Raw genomic sequence first — 23,277 nt, 5'->3', positions numbered from 1 at the left:
CAATGCTCAGACAGCACTTCCTCAGACAGACAGAAACGGACTGAGAGTCTGAGTCTGGGTCTCAAGAGACCAATCCTGCCACTGCCTGCTGCATGACTTAGGGCAAATCAATCAACCCCCCTGCTGCAGCATTAACATTAACAGTAATGAGCTTTGCTGCTATGCTAGAATGTAAAGGCTCCAAATCTGAGTTTCCTGAGTCCAGGTGTTTCCTATCCAGTAGGATGTTTGCAGAAGAGACGGGTTCAAAGCCTTGTTACCCAGGCTTGGCATGAGCCCGATAAGTCCAATGAAGTTGAGGATCTAGCCAGTATTTGGTAGTCGGTGGTTTACAAAGCAAGGCTCCAGTTTCATTAGGCTCCTCTAAAGATTTCTGTAATACAAACAATGTAGAATGAGAGAATGAAAAGAACCTGTGGTATTCTAACCTTTTGGAAAATTCACATCAATTGGAATGGGCTTCAGCTCTGCTCTTTGATCCTGCTTCCACAAACCTTGTTACTTTTTTTCCTTGTTACTTTTTTCCTTGTTACTTTTCAGTATTCTAATTCTAGGGATATAATAGGAAAGAAAAAGGCAGGAATGGAGCTGAGAAAAAGCTAGAGGAAAGTAAGGAGCCCCATCAGTTGTGGTGTTCCCAGAGGTTTTATAATCTATGTCAAAAGAGCTCTACCTGGGAGTGCTTTGAGATCCTTAATCTAGGATCCTATGCTTCTTGCACCTCAACGGGTACAAGATCTGGATTTGTATCAGCTCTTGCTCTCACACTGTTTTCAGGGGGCTGAGGTGGTAGTTATATGTTGTTTATATGCACAGCACACACTGGAGGGTGAGTTTGGTGTTCTCTGGGAACCACCAGTTCATGGCAACTCCATGCACTTGGAAATACACTCTCCTATTTAAGAAAGGATAGATGGTGAAATGGTTATAGTATTAGTTTTTGAGCACCAGGAGACACTGAGCTCATGCTTTGCCAAAAACTTAAGTCACTTAGATTATACCTACACAGACTGGTAGGTCACCCCCACACCCGTTTCCATTGAAACAAATTAAAAGCTCAATTTTTACATTTTTCCCAGATGCAAAAGCATAAACGTGGCAGTTGTGCTGAAGTAGGAGGGGTAAGTTCTCATGCAAGGAAGAGATGGGACACCCCACATTTCCACACCTGGGAATGCACTTGGATATCCCAGGTGGATGAAAGTCCTGCATGCAGGGGAGTGACAAGTGCTTTTCTCCCAAGCCACCACAGTTAGAAACAAGCTCAGGAAGGTCCAAATGTACAAGGCAATATACACTCAAGTTTTCATACATTATGCACAATTCTACAGTAATGGGAATGCAGAATTGCTATTGGAAATATTGTGATATCGAGAAAGTAATTTCTCATTTTCATAAGTAAATTGGGTCAGTCATTTTCCCATTAAAGGTAATGCATATCTTAAGAAATGGTAAAAACACCACTGATCTGAAATCCGAGAGAACAAAATTATGTCCAAATCACAATATTTTTATTTTTGTCTAGTTTTACATTAAGTTGGTAAACAACCAAACTTTTCTTAGTTTTAAAAAATATCTATTTCTGGATTTTGATTTGGCATGCCACATTCAGTCAGTGAAACTGCTGCTAATAACAGCTAGTCTCTCATTATTTAAATAAAAGAGTTTCACCACAGTTCATAATAATAGAACAATAAAAGAAAAAAAACTGTAAAAGTGAGATGCAGCAATTCCTTGGAGGTTATACATGCAAATTGCCCTGAATCTGAACAACACTTCAACAAGAAAAGCAATATTTTGGGACAACAGTTCTGCTTTTGTAATGAGCCTGTAAAATTCATTCCACTGCAATAGCTACAGGTATATTATACCCCATGAACTATTACAAAATTAAACTTCATAAGCAATATGCCAGTGCTTTGTGTGATGCATTTGCTAAAAGAATCATTCAATTTATCATGTTTTCCTGAAGCGTTATGAGACAAGATCTTTGAATAAAACTCATTTCATTAGGCTACCTTGTTACACTGGAAGATAAGATCTACACTTGACTAAAGACATCATTCCATCATGCCCATAATCACCCTACCTGGAGAAGTAAACATTCAGGACCTTAGAAAAATGGTATTGCACTGCCTCACTAATGGTACTGAAGGAATACATTAAAAAAAGGTCCAGATGGACATGGTGAAAAATTATCTGAAAGCAAATTCAAGTACACAAAAAACTCTTCTGCATGTACTGGGGACAAGTGGTTTAGGCCAGGCATTCACCCCAGCCTGGGCAAATAACATACAGCAGCTCAAGATGGTTACCAGATCAAGGGGTACTTACTGCATGGTGCCTGCCTTGTTTTCCCATGCCAATTTAAAAAGGATCAAACATTTCTGTCCACCCAGTCCTCACTAGGAGGATTCTGCTCAACTACTTACAATGACACATTTGCATAGCTTATTTCATTAAATATGCCTGAAGGAGATCTGAGTGTTGGTCCAAGCTGTGGCACAAATTTCCTCTGTGGCTTTGGGTTTAATTTTTCAGTGCTTCAGTTTCTCAGCCTATTCAGAAGAAATAGAACTGATAATATGTTCCTTGAAGGTAGGTGCTGTGGTGATATTTTTGGTCATTTTATGCATTTAGATACCTGGAAATAAACAATTCAGAGGTTACAGAATTTGAAGTCTGATGCATTTTTTTCATTTTTCCTTTATTAAAGTGTTATGAGACTCAACACTAAATATCTCCCTGCCTGCTGGTATGTGAATGAAAGGTAGCTCCAGTGAAGTCAACACATTCAAAGCCAAGGCAGAAGCAAGGCTCTGGCTTAACAAACTATATTTCCTGTTTCATATGTAAAAGTTCTGTGTCAGCCTCATGTCAGCTCACATGGTGTACAATACAGAAAACCTAATTTTCAAAATTTCCCTAGGGAAAGTCAGCATCCCAAAGACCTCTAATGAAACATGGGATAAGGCCTACATGCAAAGCCAAGGTGTTTCCAGACAGAATATTTGGTTCTTGTGTGCCAGTACTCACGCTGATGGCCACCCAATAGTTTGGTGAGAAATCTGGAAATCTCTTTTTATTTTCCTGGCTTACTTTTAAGCCAGATAAATTCCTCAGTCAAGCTCGCTATGCAACTGCCTGACTGTTCTGGGCAGCCCTGAATGGAGAAGACAAAAACACATTATTGGGAAGAAAACTGGGAATAGTTTTATATGGTATTGTAACAACGTGTTCTGTTACAATCTTAAACAAGATTCTAGGTGGATAGTTAAATATGTTTAGAGAGATTTCTTCCATTGCTATTTCACATTTAAGCTGCAAGTCTCCGCTTTTTATAAAAGCATTTTTAATTATGTGGTTTTGATGAGCCCTTGTTTATAAACACCACAAATGGGTCTCATAAGGGAGATTGTTTTCTATCAAAAAATTATTTCCAGATAAAAACAATAAGAATATTTTTGTTTCCTTCAATCTTCTTTCCTCTTGCAGTGAAAACAGGTATATTTATTTTTGGATATTACTATTTATGCCTTTCCACATTAATGTTTTTTTCATCTTCTTCCCTTCTTCCTCCTTTATGTCCTTTTTTTTTTTCCCATTTTGACAGCAGGAGAGAGAGAATGGAAAAGAAAAGGTATCCTTTTTTTAGGGAAAAAAAAGTTGTGTGGGATACTACGTCTAATGAACATGTTGCTACTTTTGTGCTAAAAACAGGCAATTTTTACTTATTCTTATGCCTTGATAAATAAATATTTTTTTAAAAATCTCTTAGATCAGCTATTCCTGACTCTTAGTTGCAGAGCACCTTCATCTCCCTTGTAAGGTTACTACCCAGCAAATAAATGCATTTAACTCACAGAAGCTGTGGATGTAACCCCAGATGTATTTTTTTTTGTCTTTGCCTTCTACCTAATCCTCACACGAACTATTTCTCCAGACTGAAGAGAACCTAGCAGCAAAGTTTCTCCCTTACAATGCATGTAAGACTAAGTTACAATTCTCATAATGATATGTGCATTTAATCCTCATTGTTATTCATCCTGGTATTCATTATATGGATTTTTGATTCAATAGTGTATATGTCTGTGTGACAATCTGTCCTGGAAATTTTAAATTGACTCAAATTTCAAAATGGCCAGCAATAAGTGAGCTTTTTTTTTTTTTTTTTTGAAGTCCTTGTTTGATGAGGTGCCTGAAGGAAATGCATTCCCTCTGTCCCAGCTAAGCTATAAGAATCCAGGGAGAAGCAAAGGATGAAAAAGCAAGTGTGCAAACCCCTTCAGAGAGCTGCATGCTTTGCTGATGGTGGAATTTGAGCACGGCACAAAGAGAAGGCTCAGGGACAGAGAGTTTCCATTTAGCCAGGTCGACTTTGTGTCAGGGTTCTATTAAAGGCACTATGTCTACACTGTGCATCGTTTGATGAAGAAATTATATTTTTACTATAAATGTGGTTCAGTGCTTTGCTGTGGGTTTCTGACAGGGATTTCACCAGGATCATCACTATTATGTAAGGCACATATTCAGCTGAAACACAGAAGTATGATCTCTTATGGTAGGAACCAAAGAAAGGCAAATATCTAAAAAGTCCAAATAAAACACAGTTAACTCACAAAGCACTTGATTTGCTAGGATGGGAATATCACATCTTGACAAATGACTATCCTAAAACCCTTCTTCAGGTGCCACCACAGATGGCCACTTCTGAAGCTCTGAGGACAGAGATAATATCTTAATATTCACTGATGCCTTATAGGCAGCCACTGATGCCTTATAGGTCAGGCACATTTTAAAGATCCAAAGTCCTGTCTTATGAAAGGAAAGAAAACATAAACATACTGTATGAAAGAGACAATATTAAATGGGACCAGAACATGAAGAAAAACAATGAGAAAGGTGGCGAGAAATATAACCTCATGAAAATGCTTTCCAGCCTTTTACAAATTACAATCCCTGAAACATTTTTCAGTGGTGCTGCACATCCTTGCATGACAAATTCAGCATTATTAACAATAGGTTTGATTTTCTTAGTTACTTTCTGTGATTCTCTTAGAAGCAGTCCATTGACCCTCAGGGTCCACTGGAAACCACTGTGATAGTATAATTATGATTTACTAAGTACGAAGGGACAAATTTTCAAAGACCAGGGCTAGAATTTCACATTGTAAATGGAAGTAATAATATTCAAAGTAACACAATTATATCCAAACGTGGCATGCTTAGAAAATGTAGGGACACATAATTTCCTAATCATTTACTATAAATGTCTTTATCAGGAACAAGATCCTCCTACAAAGAATTATCCTTTACTCTCCTACTGAACTCTGTCTGTCTTGTATTCAGCAGCATTATATATATATACTTTTAAGTTAAGAAACAGCCATATGATACGAGGCCATATCCTCAGCTGGAGTAAATCAGCTCTACTGAAGCAACAGAGCTGTGCTGATGTACACCAGCTGAAGTTCTGGTCAATTTTTCAAAATAACAAGTGCTTTGAAGTGACCAGAGCTACAGCTTCTTAACAACCTGATACTGCAGATGAATGTAAATCTCACAAGTCATTTCAAGTTCCTGATCTCCCATTTCTATTGAAAATAGAGCCATCAAAAAAGTGATGTATTGCATCTCATTTTTATTGTCCATGAGGAGGGTGCAGGTGAAAGGAAGCAAAGGGCAGCAAGGGCGTGGGGCTAGAGTCTGTTTCTGAAACTGCCAAGACAGCAAAACTGTAGGTGCCAGTTTACCACCAGTTCATGCTGTCTCACACAAGCCACCTAACCCAGGTGAAGGTCACATCTCTATCACTTGGCACTTCAGAGTCATTTACATTTATGTGTAATTGTTTTTTGAGTGTGCATGTGTTCAGAAGAGCTGGATGGCTTGGGAATTGGTAATAGGATATCAGAGCCTGTCACCAAAAGGCCACTAGTTCAAAACCAGAGCAGTTGTTGGAGCAGCCAAAAGGTGCTAAGTTTCTGCTAGCTGCTCTGCAGCTTAGATGAAATTAGTTGATGATTTCAGCCTGGACATGTGTCCCTATCACAAAATAGCTCTGTTGCTGCAGCTGTCAGAAAGTTCATCTTGTGGATATTGTCAACAGAAAGGTCAAGGACTGATAGTGTGAGTGTGCAGATGACCCCTTCCTTTCACCCCAAACAGTCAGTTTTCCAGGTGGCTTAAGAGTTGTGCTGCTGGAACAATGCAGGAAATGTCACCCAGCTGCTGCCCTTGCTAGTAGGCTTCTGGAGGTTAAACCATACACATCAGACCTGTGGATGTTAAACCTCATGCCTTTCAGAATCATTTTAGAAGCCTGAATGAAGTGTTGTGATGACAGTAATAAATAAACATGCAGAGAAACCTATAACAGGCTTCGAAAAAAACATTTGCAAAACATGTGGCTCAGTATACCTCTCTTACTAAATTTTGCTGACAATGCCAGCAGGTGCCTGGTGGCAGAATTACCGATTTGTATTTTTTTTCCCCTAGCATCTATTTTACTGACTGTCGGTTTTTCTGGGTTTTTTTTTTCCCTTAGCTCTATAAGATTTATGCCCTTCACTAAGCACCTGCTTCCCATATAGAAAAAATTATTTGGGTTTGTCGGCCTTGCAGCAGGATGAAGAAGGGGATGGAAGCACAACACACCTATTTAGCTACCAAGAATCCCAGAGTAACAGAAAGCCATAATTAGGTTCCTTGACCTCAGCAACACAAATTAAAGGGTGAAACCTCCCTCTGTGCCGCAGAAACAGACCAAGCCAAAGTCATCTTGTACTGAGCAGCATTAGCAGAAGCTGATGTCAAGGCTTTCACTACTCTCCTCTCCTTCCAAGACAGCGTAGGCTCAACTGGGAGCAGGTTCACTTCCACCTACTTATGGATGACAATGCGCACACTATTCACAGAAGGCATATGCACATCCTTAATTTTACACCTAAACTAAATCAGGCAGGTGGGCTAGAAAGGCAGCCATCTAGCCACGATAACGCAAAGTTCAAAGCTGGGTAGCTTAAGAAGTATATGCCCCATGACTAATAGTGCTTGTTGTTAAAGCCAGCTCCTAATTACCTGTTCCTCTGGATCTGCAGTTACTGGTACATAAACTAAGTAGTAAAAAAGCTGATAAGGATCTGCCTGCAGGAGTTTCAGTCACCTCTCTAGACTGAAGTATGCCTGTACTTGCAGAGGAGGTGAGGTTTTACACCACAGAGGTACAGAAATGGGATGGAAGCTCTTCACTCCTCATACCTCAAGAGAACTTGGGCACAAGTCAGAGCCTTGAATTTTTTGTTTCAAGTAAAGAGTCACCTCTCAGAGTTTCCTGAAACCGCAAAAATATCTTTCCTGTGCCTACAACTGACTACCTAAGCTCTACCACACTTTGGGTCTCAGAGCAAGTAAAAAGATTAAAATATCTTTCTTGTTATTGTCTTGGGAAATTTCCATATCTTTATTCTTCTGTGGTTGTTTGTACACCTGCACAGATGATCAAACACTTCAGAGGTATCAAAACCAGCAAAAATAGAAACAGATGTACTGTGGCAAAGCAGGTGGGTACAGTTATTAACCAAATCTGGTGTCTGGAATGAGCTGTCAAGCACCTCCCCTTCTGAAAAGAGAAATTAAAATGGTTCCCTGCTTATAGTGATTAGCTGAGTCCAGACTTACACAAAATTAAACAAAAGATATTTAAGAGAGCAAAAGCAGTCACAACAGTAACCACTGGCATGAGCAGCTGGATCCCATTCCCGTTGAAAGTCCCAACATCAAAAATTTCTACTTGTTTGCCAAGTTACTTACAGGCAGCTCAGGGGCAGATAGTTAAAGACCAGTTTACTTTCAAGGGGATTTCCTAATCATAGTTTTCTCTTGTTTCTGAAACTGGTGTAATTTCTGCAGCTGATATACAGTATTGTGAGGTCAACTGTCTGTGGTCACCACATCATTATACACACTGCATAAATATTTGGGGGTTACTGTAAATTGCACCTTACATCATCTTGTTTACTACTTTATAATTGAACAGCTCTCCAAAAGGTGTCTAAGGGAAGTTAACTAGTGTAGTTTATATCGCAGTAGTATGTACAGGCTGTAATTAAACACTATTCAAGCGTGGAGCGAGAGAAATTCCCAGGTCTAAAATTTCACATGCAAAATTGTTAGAGGAGCACTGGGTTGGGAGGCAAGACAGTGGCAGAGGCAAGGAAAAGCCCATGGGCTCCTGATACCTGCTTAGTATCTTCCCTCCTGAAGCTTATTCATGCCACTGAGTCTTCTTTCTGCTGGAACCTTTTGTCCTGTTTGGCTCTTTATTAGTCTGTGTTTAGTGTAATGCCTAGACAAGCCACAAGTGGGGTGTGAATAGAAAGATTTGAAAAAGAGAAACTCCCTGTCTCTTTTCTCTGCAGATGTTCAAATATTTGCCATAGCATAGACAGGAGACTAGCCCACACCACCACCTTGTCTGGTTCCAACCCAAATAGAGTTGTGTCCACAAGCAGCAAAACAACACTGAGTATTCCTCCACCTCACTATCTCCATTTGCAAATGCTGAATGTGGGGCTTACTTATTATGAAATCCTGTAGCACTCTTATGCACAGGTAGGATTTCCTTGTGTATAACCAGGACACAGCTCGTGAGAACCTAATGCTGAAACCAAACTGACAATTTAGAAATTGAAAACCATCTTTTTCCTCACAGTGGGACTAAGGAAAGCTATTTGTTCTAGATCCTTTGCATGTAATAAATATATGTTGCATTTGTTCAAGTTGAGCTCATGGCAATAATACTATACCAAATATTCTGTCTAGCTGTGCTCATGCATAGTTAAAGGAAATTGTAAGGTTTTTGGCAAAGTTTTATAGAAGATAGGTACAGCATGATAGAGTGAATGGCTATGTATCAGCTAAGCTACTCAAGCACAGTCAGCTAGAAACTGGCAGTGGTTTAATTCAGAAATTATTAGTAATACTATCATGAATTATCTTTGAATTAGCAGCAGGGTAACAACATCATGACAATTCTGTAGGAAGCAATCAGTGTACCAGACTTGATAAAAAAAACCACTGTTCACAATATGAAGTTTTCCAGTCTTTTTCATATTAGTAGGCAAGTTGATGCCTTAAGTTTTAGCTTTCATATTTTTCAGATTCCGTACTGCCTTAGTGTGTGACTCTGATCTTCATGTAAAGTGTTAGCAAGTTCTCTTTACAGGGTAGTTAGACAAAACAATCTTTTTCCAGCTTGAGAACCAAGAACACCATTGCAGCTTTAGGCTCAAGAAGCATAAACAACAGTGGATTGAGGAAAGCAACCTGAGAGGATACAACTTCATAACCTGAAGCTGTAATTGGACAATTGACCCCAATATGTAAATGGACCAAAACTTATAAAAGTGTGAAAACTTGTAACCAGTCATCCATCTTGTGTCTGTCTTGGATCCATCTTGGGTGTAGCCATGGCCAGGCTCTTGTACTGCTCAAAGTGTATCCTTTGAAGGCCTTTCAATAAATACTTTCTTTTTTCCTTTAACTCTGTCTAGCCTCTGTTCCAGGTCAGCCTCTTTAGGCATCAAAGTCACCACAAGAATCTGTTATTCAGGCACTGTAAGAAGGTATAATTTAAATACTAACAAAGATGAGAATCTAGGGGACATAATCTGAAATGAAGGAAGTGCTGAAGGAACTTGAAGCACCTAGGGAATAAACATGAGAAGAAACTCAGTAAGGGCTTTAAAATGTGTAAAAGTTCTCCTCAGAAAAGAGGATAACCTTTTCCTCATAGTTGTGCTTGAGAACTTACAAACTGTAGGCAGAAATAATGGATGGAAGGATCCAAGATATATCCAGGAGTCTCTTTCTAATAGCAGGGACTGTGGAGCACCAGAACAGACTGTTTGACAAGGCCATGGTATTAGCATCACTGCAACTTAGATAAACACACACCGGAATGAGACAGACACCATGGTCCCTTCAGTTCTATGATTTCTTGACATCCCACCACAGGTAATGTCTGCCCCCAGTATTGCTCAACTAATTCAGCAAACCTGTGGGTTTGGACATGACAAACTGCTCCAAATACATTTCTGCAATAGCACTGCTATAACCTACTGTCTTGGACTGTTTTGTGCAGCCAGCTGTCTGCTGGGGGTCTGTGAATAAAAAGAGAACTAAAACTCACCTCCAAATGTCTCTTTGTTTTTCAGTAACATTGCATTTAGGATCCAGACAAGATAGATAGTGAGCACAGAAATGTTATATCCATGGTACACAGTGGACACATTCATATTAGTATGGTGGAGATTTCAAAACATTTGAAAGACAGGCATTGAACCTTTAAGACCTGGGTACTTTTCAGAAACAAGTGTCTGAATTTGTTAATTAAATAGTGATTCATGAAAATTGATTTCCAGGATTTTAATTGGATAAGGTGTAGATGATACTGAATTGTTTATTACTTGTTACTAGATGGCAAACATTTTGAAGGCTGGAATAAAATATTTCTGTCATTCTACTATTCACTAGCACTACCATACATTAAAAAAAAAATACTTCTCCACTGTGAATGAAGAGAATATGCCATACAGCATGGTACTGCTGATATGAAAAAAATCCTTAAATATTAAAATGGACTCCCACATATGGTCTTACTTCTGGACAAGAAGCAGCCAGCTGATATGAATGCTTGCAGTTTACTCACAAAAGAAATAGGAAGTTCCTTGAGCTACTCCTGCAGAGAAGTGACTAACAGGCACAGTAGAGCCTCCTGAGATAAAAAGAAACCAACCCAAACTTTCATATGCAAAACTAATCCAAAATAAACTGTTCTCTAAGGCTTATAAATATTTAACTTTTCCTCTTTAAAATATTGCCTATACTTGGTGATGGCAGGGACCTGAGATTCCTTCCCATTTTACATCTTGCCTTTCTTATATTCCTTTTTTCTTTTCGTCTCTGACTTTTCTACATGTAACATCCACCAGACTTAGGAGAAATAGAAGGTCCACAAGAAACTGCCTAAAATTTTCAAGACTTGCAACTTGATCAAAAGCCTAACAAAAAAAAATTTCCCAGCTAATTTATACCCTAAGAATCTGTAAGTATTTGAATCATTACTCAAATGTTTGAATTATTATATGTTCACCTAAGATTGCAGAGAGCTGTGCTAGGTGAACTGGTGAGTTTGTTTAATACTATGGTTGTTTCTGTGAATGATAGTTCATTCAAACAAACCAAACAGAACCTACAAGCAGATGAGATTTGCTCATCATGCACCCAAATGTCTTTCTTCATGGGACAATACATGCTATTTTTCAATGGTCAATTCCATGAAAATAAATACATTTTATGATCCATGAGACCAATAAAAACTAACTCAGCTTGAAAGATTAATTTCAGTTTTCAAATAATCTCAGTGAAATGAGTATGACATACCTACAGATGAAGAATTATTCACAGAAATTATTCAGACAATAGTTTCAAATAACCAGCAAATGTGAGAAAACTGCAAGCTATTAACACAAAATTCACACACCAGAAAAGAGGCAGTGTATAAAATAAATTACTCAAGACAAAGAGTTTTACTGCTGTTTTTTTTCCAAACCGTGCATTACCAGCAGCACCCTTTCACAGACTAGACCACTGATGAGATGGGATTAGCAGCACACAACTTACAGAGAAAGTTTACTCACACTGGCCTGCAAACTTGAGGCACCAAAATAGAAGTTCTAGAATGTTTTTTGTAAACAGCAGACAAGGAGAGACATGTTGCTCCAGAGGACTATTCACAGCATCTGGCTGGGGCTCATATTCTGTTTGACCATCTATAGGAGGCCACAGAAGGAAACATGAGTCTGTGCTACTAATTTAATATGCATATTAAGGACCTAGAGTGAGATATTGTGAATATCTCTTATAGCATCATGGAGCAGACATTGGAGAAAAGCCAAACAGGACAACTGCCTATAGATGTGGAAGCAGAGAGAACCGTTCTACAAGGATCAGCAGTATGCCACCTGATTTTCAGGCAAGCAATCTCAAGAGAAAGTTACACAAAAACAGTAACAAAATCCTTCATCTACTAACAGATAGAGACGTAATGACTAGTAACAGCAACATTTTCCAAACTGATGGATTTTTATATGAGGTATTTCCTTCCCAGATCTTCTGATCTTCCATTTTTTATATGAAGTTTTCTCTAGACTCTCTACACTGACATGTGTGTGTGTGTAAAAAAAGATTTAGTGAACTACTTGTGTTCCTCTGTGCTGTGTTCCTCATGACTCACACCTTGCTGCTCTGATCATGACTCGAAAAATAGTGTTGGTAGTAATGCAAAGTTCATTGGTGACACATCTTCAGTTTATTCACCTGTTGTTGTTGGCAAAACTATTTTTTGCCTTTGACAACTTATGATCAGTTAAAGATCATAGGATTCTTTGTTCAAGAAGAGTTGCACTAGTGAAAGCATCTTGGCCAAACTTCATTAACATTGTCTCGCTGGGCTTTGTCTATAAAATCACTTGAAGAGGTTGTTCTTCCTCCCTTTGTCTCTTTAAGTGGCTTTGGAGATTGCTCTGATCTGCTAAATAAATCCCCACATTCGTCCATTCACTGTTAAGTAATGAGATACTTCCCCTTCTGTTTCAGAGTCACAACAAATCCAGCATGACAAGACTCTGAGAACTCCAGCTCTCTTTCCTCTAAAACCCAAGATAATAGAAATCCCTTAAGGTTTCTAGAATTTATGTCTGCTAGTGAAGAAATTTCATGGAACAGGGTTTCAGCACTACCGTACTTGATTCTGTATCTCAGTTTCAAACCTTAGCTTTCAAACAGACCTTAAACTTGACATAGAACTTTTTTCCAATTTCTCCTCCATGTGCAGGCTGTTTTTTATTTTACCAAAACCAGTTTCCTCCTCTTTGCTGGTGAGATCTGCAAATGCTTAAAGAGGCACCTAAAATTTGCTTGCCAGGTTTAGCTTAGCTAGAAACAGACTAGGCACAAAGAAAAAAAATCAACTCTTTATTTTCCATAAAGATTTTCTTGCTAAAGCTGTACAGAAAAGTTAGGACACCAACTCCCCATCGCTGTCACACACAGATGGGATTACAGCAAAGGAGATGTTCACAGTCTCCAGCCGAGAAACACTTTAAGGCATTTAAAGGCACCCCATGAGCACCTGCTGGAATTTGCAGAAGAGCAGCTGTTCCAGTATGTGGAAAAGGAGATTGAAAATTAAAACAGACAATGCAGCTTAAGGGAGCATTTGGAGTGAGTTCCCAGTATAGACACCCTTTTTCCACTTACAGCTTCTCCTAAGGAGGGAGAGTGGAGCATGCACTTGCTCCAAAACCCAGTATGCACTAAAAGCAAACAGATCAGTGTCTAAAAACTGCCAGCAAGTGCTGCTGCTGTCTTCAGACCCTCACCAGACAGTCATGAGGGAGCACCACATGTGTGTGGCAGACATTGCACCAGACACAGCTGTTGCCAGCTCCTTGGAAGGCCAGTGACACTCCTCCAGTGCTTAGTAGGGAAGGGATAAAAATGGAAGAAAGTTAATTTAAATACTAAATATACACACACACATGCACACATCTTTGAGAGGGAGGGAAGGAAGAATAGGAGCTTACAAGAAGTTTTGTGTTTCTGCTCCCTCTGTTCCTGGAGCAACACCTTACTCTTGTGGGTTTATGTGCTTCTTAGGGATCAGAAGATGGACACAGCTTGAAAATTCTCTGCGGACAACAGTCCTTCATATATTCACAGGAGCGAACAGTTGCTGACACTGGTTTGTGTTCCCACACCTTGTTTTTGCACCTACACAGAGGCAAAGCTTGGGACTGGGAACGGTGGCTTCCTAGAGAAGTGGGCAGCTGAGCTGGAACACAAAGAAACCTGAGTACAGGCTGAATTCCCATGCCCCAAAGGGCTTTTTAATTCATCATCTGGGCTGGACCCAAGCTTTATAGTTCAGGTTCTAAGTCAAAGCCTGGACTGAGATAAAGGACTGAGCTCAGCCCGAGTGGGCATGTGCTCACTGCAGTCCTGCCCATCCTCCAGGAGCTCTCAGCAGGAACATGGGCCACTTGGACAGGTCAGCCATGAAGTGGGCCTCCTCTCAGCATGCTGGCACCAGCATGCTCAGCAGTCAGGCTGGCACCAGAATATATTTTAGCACACTTTTAAGGATATAAAGAAAAACACTCATTGTGAACCTCAGCTGTGCAGACATATGCCTCATGTCTGACCCCACATGAGCATCCTTCATTTCTGGGAATTTTCCATGGACCAGAGAAAGAAACTTGCCCCCTTCGCACCTTTTCCCCTGGTGGTAACACCTCAGATTCACAGAGCTTTTTATTTTCCTTCTCTCTGCTGCCATTTTCTGTCACGAAAAAGCAGGATGTGGCCCTGCTTTATGAGAACGCATTTGTGAGCGTGAAATGCCAGGATCAGCTCTGTGTCACTAAAAAAGGTGGAGTCTGTCATGTTTGCTGCAATGTATGAGACACAACTTCCCACAGAACTTGGCTTAGGAAAACTGTCATCAGCAGAAAGAAATCTGATTGATTTGATACCAAACTTCTCATCTACTGCATTAACGTCACTTTGGCTCATAATGGTATGCCAGTAGCACTGAGAAGTTCCTGTTGTGATAGATGCTATGCAAACACATGACTTGAATTGCCTGCATTCAGGCCTGAAGTCAGCAATCAAAAACACAGCATTAACTTCACAGTCCCAAAAGTCTTCTCAAAATACCACAATGGTTTATCACATTGTCTTAAAATACCCCAAAAACACTCAAGAAATTTCTAGGTATTATGGTCACCCACTTTTCCGATAAAAAGCCAGTGGTTATTTACAAGGAGGGAATCACATTTGGACATGTTGCATGGCAGCAGCGCTCAGTCCCCCTGCTCCAAAGGCATCCAGTGTTGGTGATGGTACTCTCTCCATCGCTGCATGAGTTATTGCTCCATTACCAGCCTGAACTTGGAACACCGCTCAGACTGCAGCAATAACAAGACAGATAGGTCTTTATGAAATCTATACTATTAACACTATTTGTTTTGCCACGAGTTGACAACTTTAGTAAATTGCTCATAATTGGCTATCAAGGAAAAAAACAGCACTGCTCGCCATTATTATGGTATTGATTTTCAATAATTGCTTTTTTGGGGGTGGGGGGAGTGCACATGTCGCTTTTGTGCTGTAAGACAGCCTAGAAAGAAACTGGCTGTGTGCATCTGCTCTGTGTCTGGAACTTCACTGTGGCATTAAAAAAAAAATCAAACAATAACATAAAATGTACACCAGGAGAAGATGAAACAAAGATTTATTATTTTTTTCTCTGGCACTATATTTCAGCATTAAAATAAAATAATGGAATTAACCATGTAGCTAAATACGATGGTAACCCTGTAGGATATTCGTGTTAGTCAAAGGCTGAAATACATTAACATTAAAAAACTCCATAGGGTTATTTTAAATATTCATTAGGAAGCTTTGGTGTAATGGCTGAGGACTCCAGTGTTTTTATAATTGGAAGCCGGGCCAGTGGAAAGTTTGTCAGCCATGGGAAAATAATGTGGCCCAGTTTCTGTTCCTATGTTAGAGACTCTTGATGATACTCTCTAAATATCAATCCCCTGAACACATCCACAGACATACATACCTGATATTACAGTATTGTTATGTGGCATCACTCATTATCAGTTCTTCTGCTTGTTGTGTCTTTTCTCCCTCCTTTTTTTTTTTTTTTTATGTGCAGTCATGCCCATGGCCCAAAATGTAGCACTCTTCTCATTTCAGATGAAAGAGACAGCATTGTTGGGAAGCGTATAAAGAGTGTCTAATATCTCTCAACAGATGATTCTGAAAATTATTCTGAATATTTGTTGAAAAGCACAAGCACTTAACATAAACCCAGGAAAATTGCCAGAAGTCTTATTTAGAGATAACTCATTCAAAAGTCAGTTAACCTGAGATTACAAACTGACCCAGGAAAAGAAAGGGTATTTCTGACCCATTTATTTTTCTTTTGTTTTTTGCCTTTTTTTTTATAATTTATAATTTTTCAGATCTAAACTAGCCAAAAAGTCAACATTCCTTCAGTTTTGTAGCTTTCTGTTTCTTTGGACACAGGAGAACTGCCTGAATTCTCTCTTCCTCACTTTCTTGTTCCATAGATGTCAAACAATCACCATGAAAGACTGGGAAAGGAGAGTTCTGAAGATTTACCCCTCCCAGGAGATCTTTGCCCAGATTTGCTATAAAACTCAGCATAATCTTTGATCTTCCAGTGACTTGTAGTCTTCTCTGTTACTTGAAACCCAGCATTATTATTAAGCTTAAGTAGATTGCTTTAAACTTCTAAAATATTTACTCTCCTGCCTCCCAATGGGATGTTAACAATAAAAAATAGCGAGGGCTTCTACATTTGTTTTTACTTTACATAAACGAATTAAGCAGTCTCTACGAGGCTCGTTTAGACCCACAATAATGTAAACTGAAGCAACACAAAAGAGCCTCCACATCCATGTTTATAGAATAGAAATCCTACAGTTTTTGGAGGGGGAGATTTAGATAAGGTGCCTAACTCATCTTTATTCCCTGGACTGTGAGCAAACCTGGATAGGCCTCTCTGTTCATAAGGGAAACGTGTGACACTAACAGCTTGGTTGTTTGCTTTTGTATTTTTTCAAGTGAGTTCAAAGGGACTCATTTGATTATATCCCTTCCCCCTCCCCCACCCTTCATCTTTCATAACCATTGTTTAATGAATTTTTATTAGAAAAGCATGGCTGCACTTATGAAAAAAGAAAATCTGTCTTTGAAACCAGGAGCAGAGTGTGTTTTCCCTAGAATTAGCCTGTTAGTTTTTAATATCAGGTTTGCACTGGAGTTGACTCCTGGTGCATTTTGGAACCATAAGCCAACAAAGTGAAGCTAATGGGAAAGGAAATAATACAGGAGAAGAGAGCCCCTTTTGAAGTGTGGGCAGGAAATCTGCACAACCCTCTCCTCCTCCTCCTCCTCCTCCTCCTCCTCCTTCTCCCTCCTTATTCCCTACCCCCATCCCATGCAGTGTCCTCCTCTTTTTTTTTGTTTTTTGCTCTTTTTTTTTTTTAAGGATAAGATTGAGCAGAAACCCCAGCTTAATATCAGTTTTTCAATTTGCAAAACTTATAGGAAAAAAAAATCCTTCATGTAAAAAAAGACAAAAAAAATCAGTAAACAAAAGGGAATAAACTAAGGACTCAACTCTGTAGTTTTGGACAAGGTGAAAGATGGTGCCTTCAATCAAGCTAATCACTGCAATATGCCTCCCCTGAAGCCCCTGAGAACCAACAGCATGCACAGGAGAAGACTGGAGCATGTCATGAGTGCCTCAGGGACCTACTTGCACTAACATCATGTAAAAACACCAAGAAGAAATTGCCGGGCAGAAATTGCCAGGCAGAAGGACCTCCAGCTGCTATATGGCATGCTGGTGATGCAAAGCATTGCCAGATTGCCGTCACAGATTTGGTCACAGCTATTTGCTGTAGCTCTTTCTTTGCTGGTACCCCTCGTGAAGCTCAGTTTGGTTTGTGTAACTGAGAGAAGTCTGGGGTAATATTGGTTGTCCCTTCCCTACTTCTCTTAGTTATAGCTTCAGTGTTTCCCAGAGAGACAAGCAGTCAATAGGAGAGCCTCTAGCTTAGGATCTGGAGGTTTGTCCACTTCATCTATTCAAAGCTGCGTACTTTGTCACAGAGCTTTTTGTGACACTTGGGTATGTTCAACCATTTAACAGAAATTGAGCTCTAAAATATCTTTATGATCTTTTTGGTAACACTACAGCTTAGAAAGCCATATTCACACTTTCCTATGATATTAGCACTGCCTAGGGAGGAAACATGGATGAAAAAAGCAGACCATGCAGCACTGGGAATCACCAAAGTATCAAGAGATTTGAAAAAGAGATAATATGGAAAGTGAAAAATTTTTCTGATTTTAAAAATGGAATACAGGAATCACTGAATTTTTCGTGTCCACTATCCTTCAACTTATATGTTCTGACAATGTAAAATTATATTACAAGAACAACAGATATGTCTAAGAAGGTAATACAAAGTGTTCTAAATTTTACTTATGCCAACAATCAGGTTTAATATTCAGGCACAGTTGTCCAAAATGGCATACTAGAACCTGTTTTTATCCATGTCAGAAATCCATCACATTATTCTAACACAAACCACCAATACAGTATTTCCTTGAGCATATTATCTAGGACTGACTCACTTGTAAGTTTTAACGGATGTCACAGCAAAAGCATGGCTGGGACATCACCTGGTGAGTTACTGCATATGCACTTATCACAGGCAGGAAACACACTATGAGTTCAATGTATTTGTTGGTCACAGGATGCTGGCAGCAACTCTTTGCTGCAGTTCCCAGAGGCACCTGGACATTATGATCAGAAGAAAGAGGGTAACTTCCTCCCAATGCCATGGTCTTTCTCAAAACCTGTTTCTTTATAGAACTAATACTACATACTTGCTTATTAGACTAGGCAAATATCTTCCTCTCCAGCAAGAAACTTAGCATAAGCTAAGAAGATAACCCCCTGCTAATTCTTATTTGCTGCTTTTACTGATGAAAAGAGAAGGTCAATAGAACAGGGCATGGCAGACTTGCTGAAATTTTCCTCTACCCCTTTTAAGCAGCTTGACAAATTATTAATATCCTGATCCAGTTGCACAGTCTTCATTAAGGACTGAATATGCCTGTACAGTACAGGGATAACAGAAAAGTAGACAACAGCCCATCCAGAAAGTTTTCTAGGTGTACAACACACTGCACACTTTAACTTGCCATGTACTTTAACAATCCTTCACAAAATTTAACAATCCTTCACAAAAAAAACTCCATCATTATATAGGTTCTGTGTGGTGTTTTTCACATTCAAGGTTCTGAAATAGTATTGTCTTCCCAAGTAAGATCTCCATGTCAGAGCAAGCCACCCTAAATTCCTGTTAAAGCTGATAAAAAGAAAATGGGCACTTATAAGACCAAATTTATTTCCTCCAAAAACAGAAGTCATACGAACCACATGCTATAAGTGCTTATTTGTTTCCATCACCTACAGAGAGAGCATTGAGTAGCTGAGATGTAGCTGTCAGGAGAGACAGCTGATGCAGTGATTCCCATTGCTGGGGAACAGATCTAAGCAGGTTTTAGAGGACCAGTGGAGGAAGGACACAAGGTACTGGGAGACACATGGCCTGAAAGAGTGAAGTGTCACTGGAGCTGTGACAGCAGAGTTTGATCCAGGCTATGCAGCCGCCTTGTGCACTAGCAAATTTATAAAAATTACACAGGCAAACTTCTGCTCATTTTCACATGTGTCCTCAGTGTCAAACTCAGCTTTAACACACTGAGAGTGTGATCCCATCTGCCTCTACTGTGGCACTGGCTCAGTTCATGACCTTGGTGTGGAACTTTGCCCTTCTACCTGCAGGAACTGCAACCCAGAGTGTGTGTGTGCAGGTCTGGAGGGGAGATGCATCATTTGGATATCATTGTGACAGCACTGACTTGCTGAAGTCACTCCTCCAACCAAGAACATCTGAAATACAGGAGGCAGAAAAATCTAACCCTATGTCTTGGCAGTTTTGTCTGCCATGGTGGGTAGTCACTCCAGCCAGCCCCTGAGAGATAGCAGCCAGAAGGGATTGCTGGCTTCTTGCACATGTGGCATGAAGACATCAAACTTACCATTAGAGACTAGCTGAGCTTCATTGTTGAGTTGTTTGTCCCTCTCATTGACTTTACTCAGAGCCTCCTACTCCCACAAAACAACAGAAGATATGAAGATGTCTTGATGTCCCGGTTTAAAGATCACTAACTTAACAAGGTCACACTCAAACTATTTCTGTAGGGTTTGGGCTTCATTAGCGAGAAGAGTAATGAGCTCGGTGCAATCTCCTGTCTTATCCACCCCCAGTGTATTGGCAAGATTGGAGCCAGCAACTGTGACTTCATATCAGAGGCAGTTGCAGGGTAGCAGCTAAGGAGCTACCACAGGAGATGGAGACCTTTGACAGAGAGGCTGTGCAGTCCCTGCCCATGCTGGGCATGATTTCCTGGCCCATTTTTGAGAAGGTAAGGAGTGTTTTCACACCTCATGTAGTAGTTTATGTGAATACTACAGAGTTATTTCTGGATCCAGGGCTGCAACCATGTGTTCTGGTTAAGATCCTGCAGAATGTAAAGCCTGTTTGCATGTGTTATTAATAACATGGGAGACCACGTGCCACCATTCAAGGCAGCATGGGGGTTTGGGCATGGGGGCTACAAGACCTGCAAGGTATGTGAGGCAATGTGTAGCCATGAGCACCCACAAGGGAACAGTGCTCAGCGGCATGAGACATTTACCCTCAGGAGGGATGCTGAGAGGAAAGTTGTGCTCAGAAGAGAGATGTGGTTCCCACAAGCTTAGGGAGACAAGCTGGACCAGCTTTCTGACTACATCACAAAGTGGTACAAAGTGTTACATAGCTGTGCTAAAGAGCAATCTGAAATTACCTTATACAATTTCTCTGTGCCTTAGTTTCTCTGTGGCAAAAAGAAAGTAATAACTCTTCCCACCTCTCCATGATGCACAGTCACTCGCATTTCTCAAGGAGGTGAGCCCTGAAAGTTTCTCAGATAATCTCCAAGTACTTGATGTAAAGTTAAATATAAGACTGGGATGGGGTCAGCCTGCCTCTTCTTCACCTTTCAAAGAGGGCTGATGAAACAAGTAGATAAATAAAATTATATCAATCAAACTGAGCCTGAAGCTTACCCTGGCTGAAGCAGTGGCATCTTCTCAGAATACTAGTCCAAAAAACAGTTTATTAAAAAGTGGTGACGTAAACCCCATTGTTCCACATTTTTGGCTCCAGGAGGCTGGAGCAACCCTCACCTGATGTAATTTTAAAGTGCTTGGCAAATGCACTAAATAAGAGGGGGTTTTCTGCACAAAATGAAAACTTATACAATCCCTTAAGAAAAGCCAAACCTTAAACATGTGAAAGCTTATGAAAAATTAGATGATGTGAAAAGTACTTTAAATCAAAGCAGCAGGTAAAACTGGAAATAAAGTTATCTTCAGTTAAAATCTCTATGTACCACATTGACGGTAATGCCTCATTTCCTGCAGACTGTAAGTAAATCAAAGCCTACTTTGGCTTTGCATATCTGTCTAAGATCTCATCTCCAAGAATGTATTATTTTGGCATTTCCCACATTGGAATTACCTCTGGTCCAAATTTGGGTAATAGAGTATGATAACATATTAACAAGTAATAAGCATGAAATTTTTATCCATTTTAAAATGTATTACTGAGAAGGAAAACAAACATGTAAAAAAGGCAGCATTTCAAAAGTAATCAGCAAAAGAACCAAGAAAACAAGACTTAGGTCACAAAAGAAAAATGAAAGAAATGTATAGCTAATTGGTGGCACTTTTGTTGAGAAAGAATGTAAGAAAAGCTGCATACGTATTCAGGAAAAGTAAAACAGATGTGTGAAGTGTCTGGCTGAGCTATTGTTTAAACTTTGTAATCTAAAATAGCTGACTTGATTTCATTTTAACAAGGGATTAGTTTAGCAGACAGTTTGGATTAGCAGCAACATATATAAATAAACATGCTACTCTTAAATACTCAGTTTATAAGAGGCAGGACAACAAGAATCAGAAAAATGCTAGTCTTGAACTTTGAGATTACACAGCCAAAACACATGCCCATTCCACAGAGACAAGGAATTAGTAAGAGCCTTCATATTGCATAATGTAATACAAGAAATATTTGTGATTATGATTTCACTGAGAAGCAACTCAAGCCCTGCTCAATACCCTAATTGCAGAGGATTAACAAATATTTTACACCTATGCTATTTTAAGAAAAAGAAGGATAAGCTCATACCTTGCTATTCATATGTGAAGGAACCTGAAAAAAGTCAGAAATTATGGGTCAGGTATTCTATAAAAAAAAAAATGCATATTGCTTCAACCACAGGAGATGGGGGGAAAAAAACTGTCAGCAGATTGAAAAACCCCCTTCCTAACATGTTTTTCACACAGCAGCAGAGATCCGGAATAACTGATCTGAGGAGGGAAGGTGTCTGTGCTAGTAACCAGAAAGAGGATGAGACTGGCAGAAGAGCACTTCTCCTCCAGTGTGTTCAGACAGCTATCCATCAGCCTGAGCAGTATCAGAGCCTGCACTAACTTTTCAGTTATAAACATTCACAGACATTCAGGGTTTTATATGGGATTTTATATAGTCCTTTCCAGCACTGCCAAGCCGGATGTGATTCTAATGTCACAGTGTTTGGTGTAGCAGTTGTTTTGCTACCATCTGTTAGAGGTCAACACTAGTATTGGTTCTTTTTTTTTTTTTTAGGCCCCTTAAGTAAGTAAAGGCTTAAGCCTGCTACTGATTCCAGTGCACTTTGACTCTTGCCATGAGGCTGAAGACTTGGATATACAGAATCACGGAGACCATTCAGCTACAGAAGATGGGAAACATGCTCCCATGAGTAGCAACTACCTAAGGTGTTACAGGAGTTTCAGTCCTGTCCCCAGATTCCTGCATGCTGTCTGTAAAGACAGCCATGCTGGAACAGTCTTCCTTGGAAAAGAGTACATCAAGTTGGAAGGGGATGTGTTGTTCTCCACATCCATGATGAATAGGCTGAATGCAGCAGGAATTAATTACAGCAAGAGATTTAATCTAGATATTAAAATCTGTTCTTATGTTAAAAATGCAGAAGTATTGTAAAAACTTCATAAATTAAAGTCTGTAAAATGAGTTACATGGCACACATCTGTGGGGAATGTCTCAAGGCAAAGCCTGGGCTGTATCTGAGGTTCCTTTTGTTTTTCGTGGAGTAACAGTCATCTGAATTAATTCATGTTCATCAAGAGTGGATAAACACGTTGACTACTCACCATCAGATGTATGGCAAATGAAGCCTAATGTGTATTAAATCCAGAGAATCTAAAGGATTTCCAATTTAATCCAAGAATCTTTAGCAAGCAATTGCATCTGTCTGGAAACATGTCTACAAAAGAGAATTCATAAGAGAAAGACATTGCAGATACAGGAAAGCAGACTACTGAAGACATCAGATAATGTCAGACATAGAAAATGTATTTTCTAGTGAGATAATTTTCAGGTAAATCCACAAGCTTGCAAGAAAAAAGGCATAGAATCACAG

General features: G+C 39.6%; 1 long non-coding RNA gene across 1 annotated transcript; it reads left to right on the top strand.

The window, feature by feature from the left end:
- Nucleotides 1-19,617: 19,617 nt before the first annotated feature.
- Nucleotides 19,618-22,823, top strand: LOC128784185 (uncharacterized). Its single transcript, XR_008429396.1, has 4 exons — nt 19,618-19,694; nt 19,847-19,924; nt 20,015-20,172; nt 22,461-22,823. It is a non-coding gene; the product is annotated as an uncharacterized LOC128784185 (long non-coding RNA).
- Nucleotides 22,824-23,277: the final 454 nt, after the last annotated feature.

Source organism: Vidua chalybeata, chromosome 2, assembly GCF_026979565.1.
Source record: "Vidua chalybeata isolate OUT-0048 chromosome 2, bVidCha1 merged haplotype, whole genome shotgun sequence".
NCBI lineage: Eukaryota > Metazoa > Chordata > Aves > Passeriformes > Viduidae > Vidua > Vidua chalybeata.
This window is presented reverse-complemented; position numbering and strand designations above follow the sequence as displayed.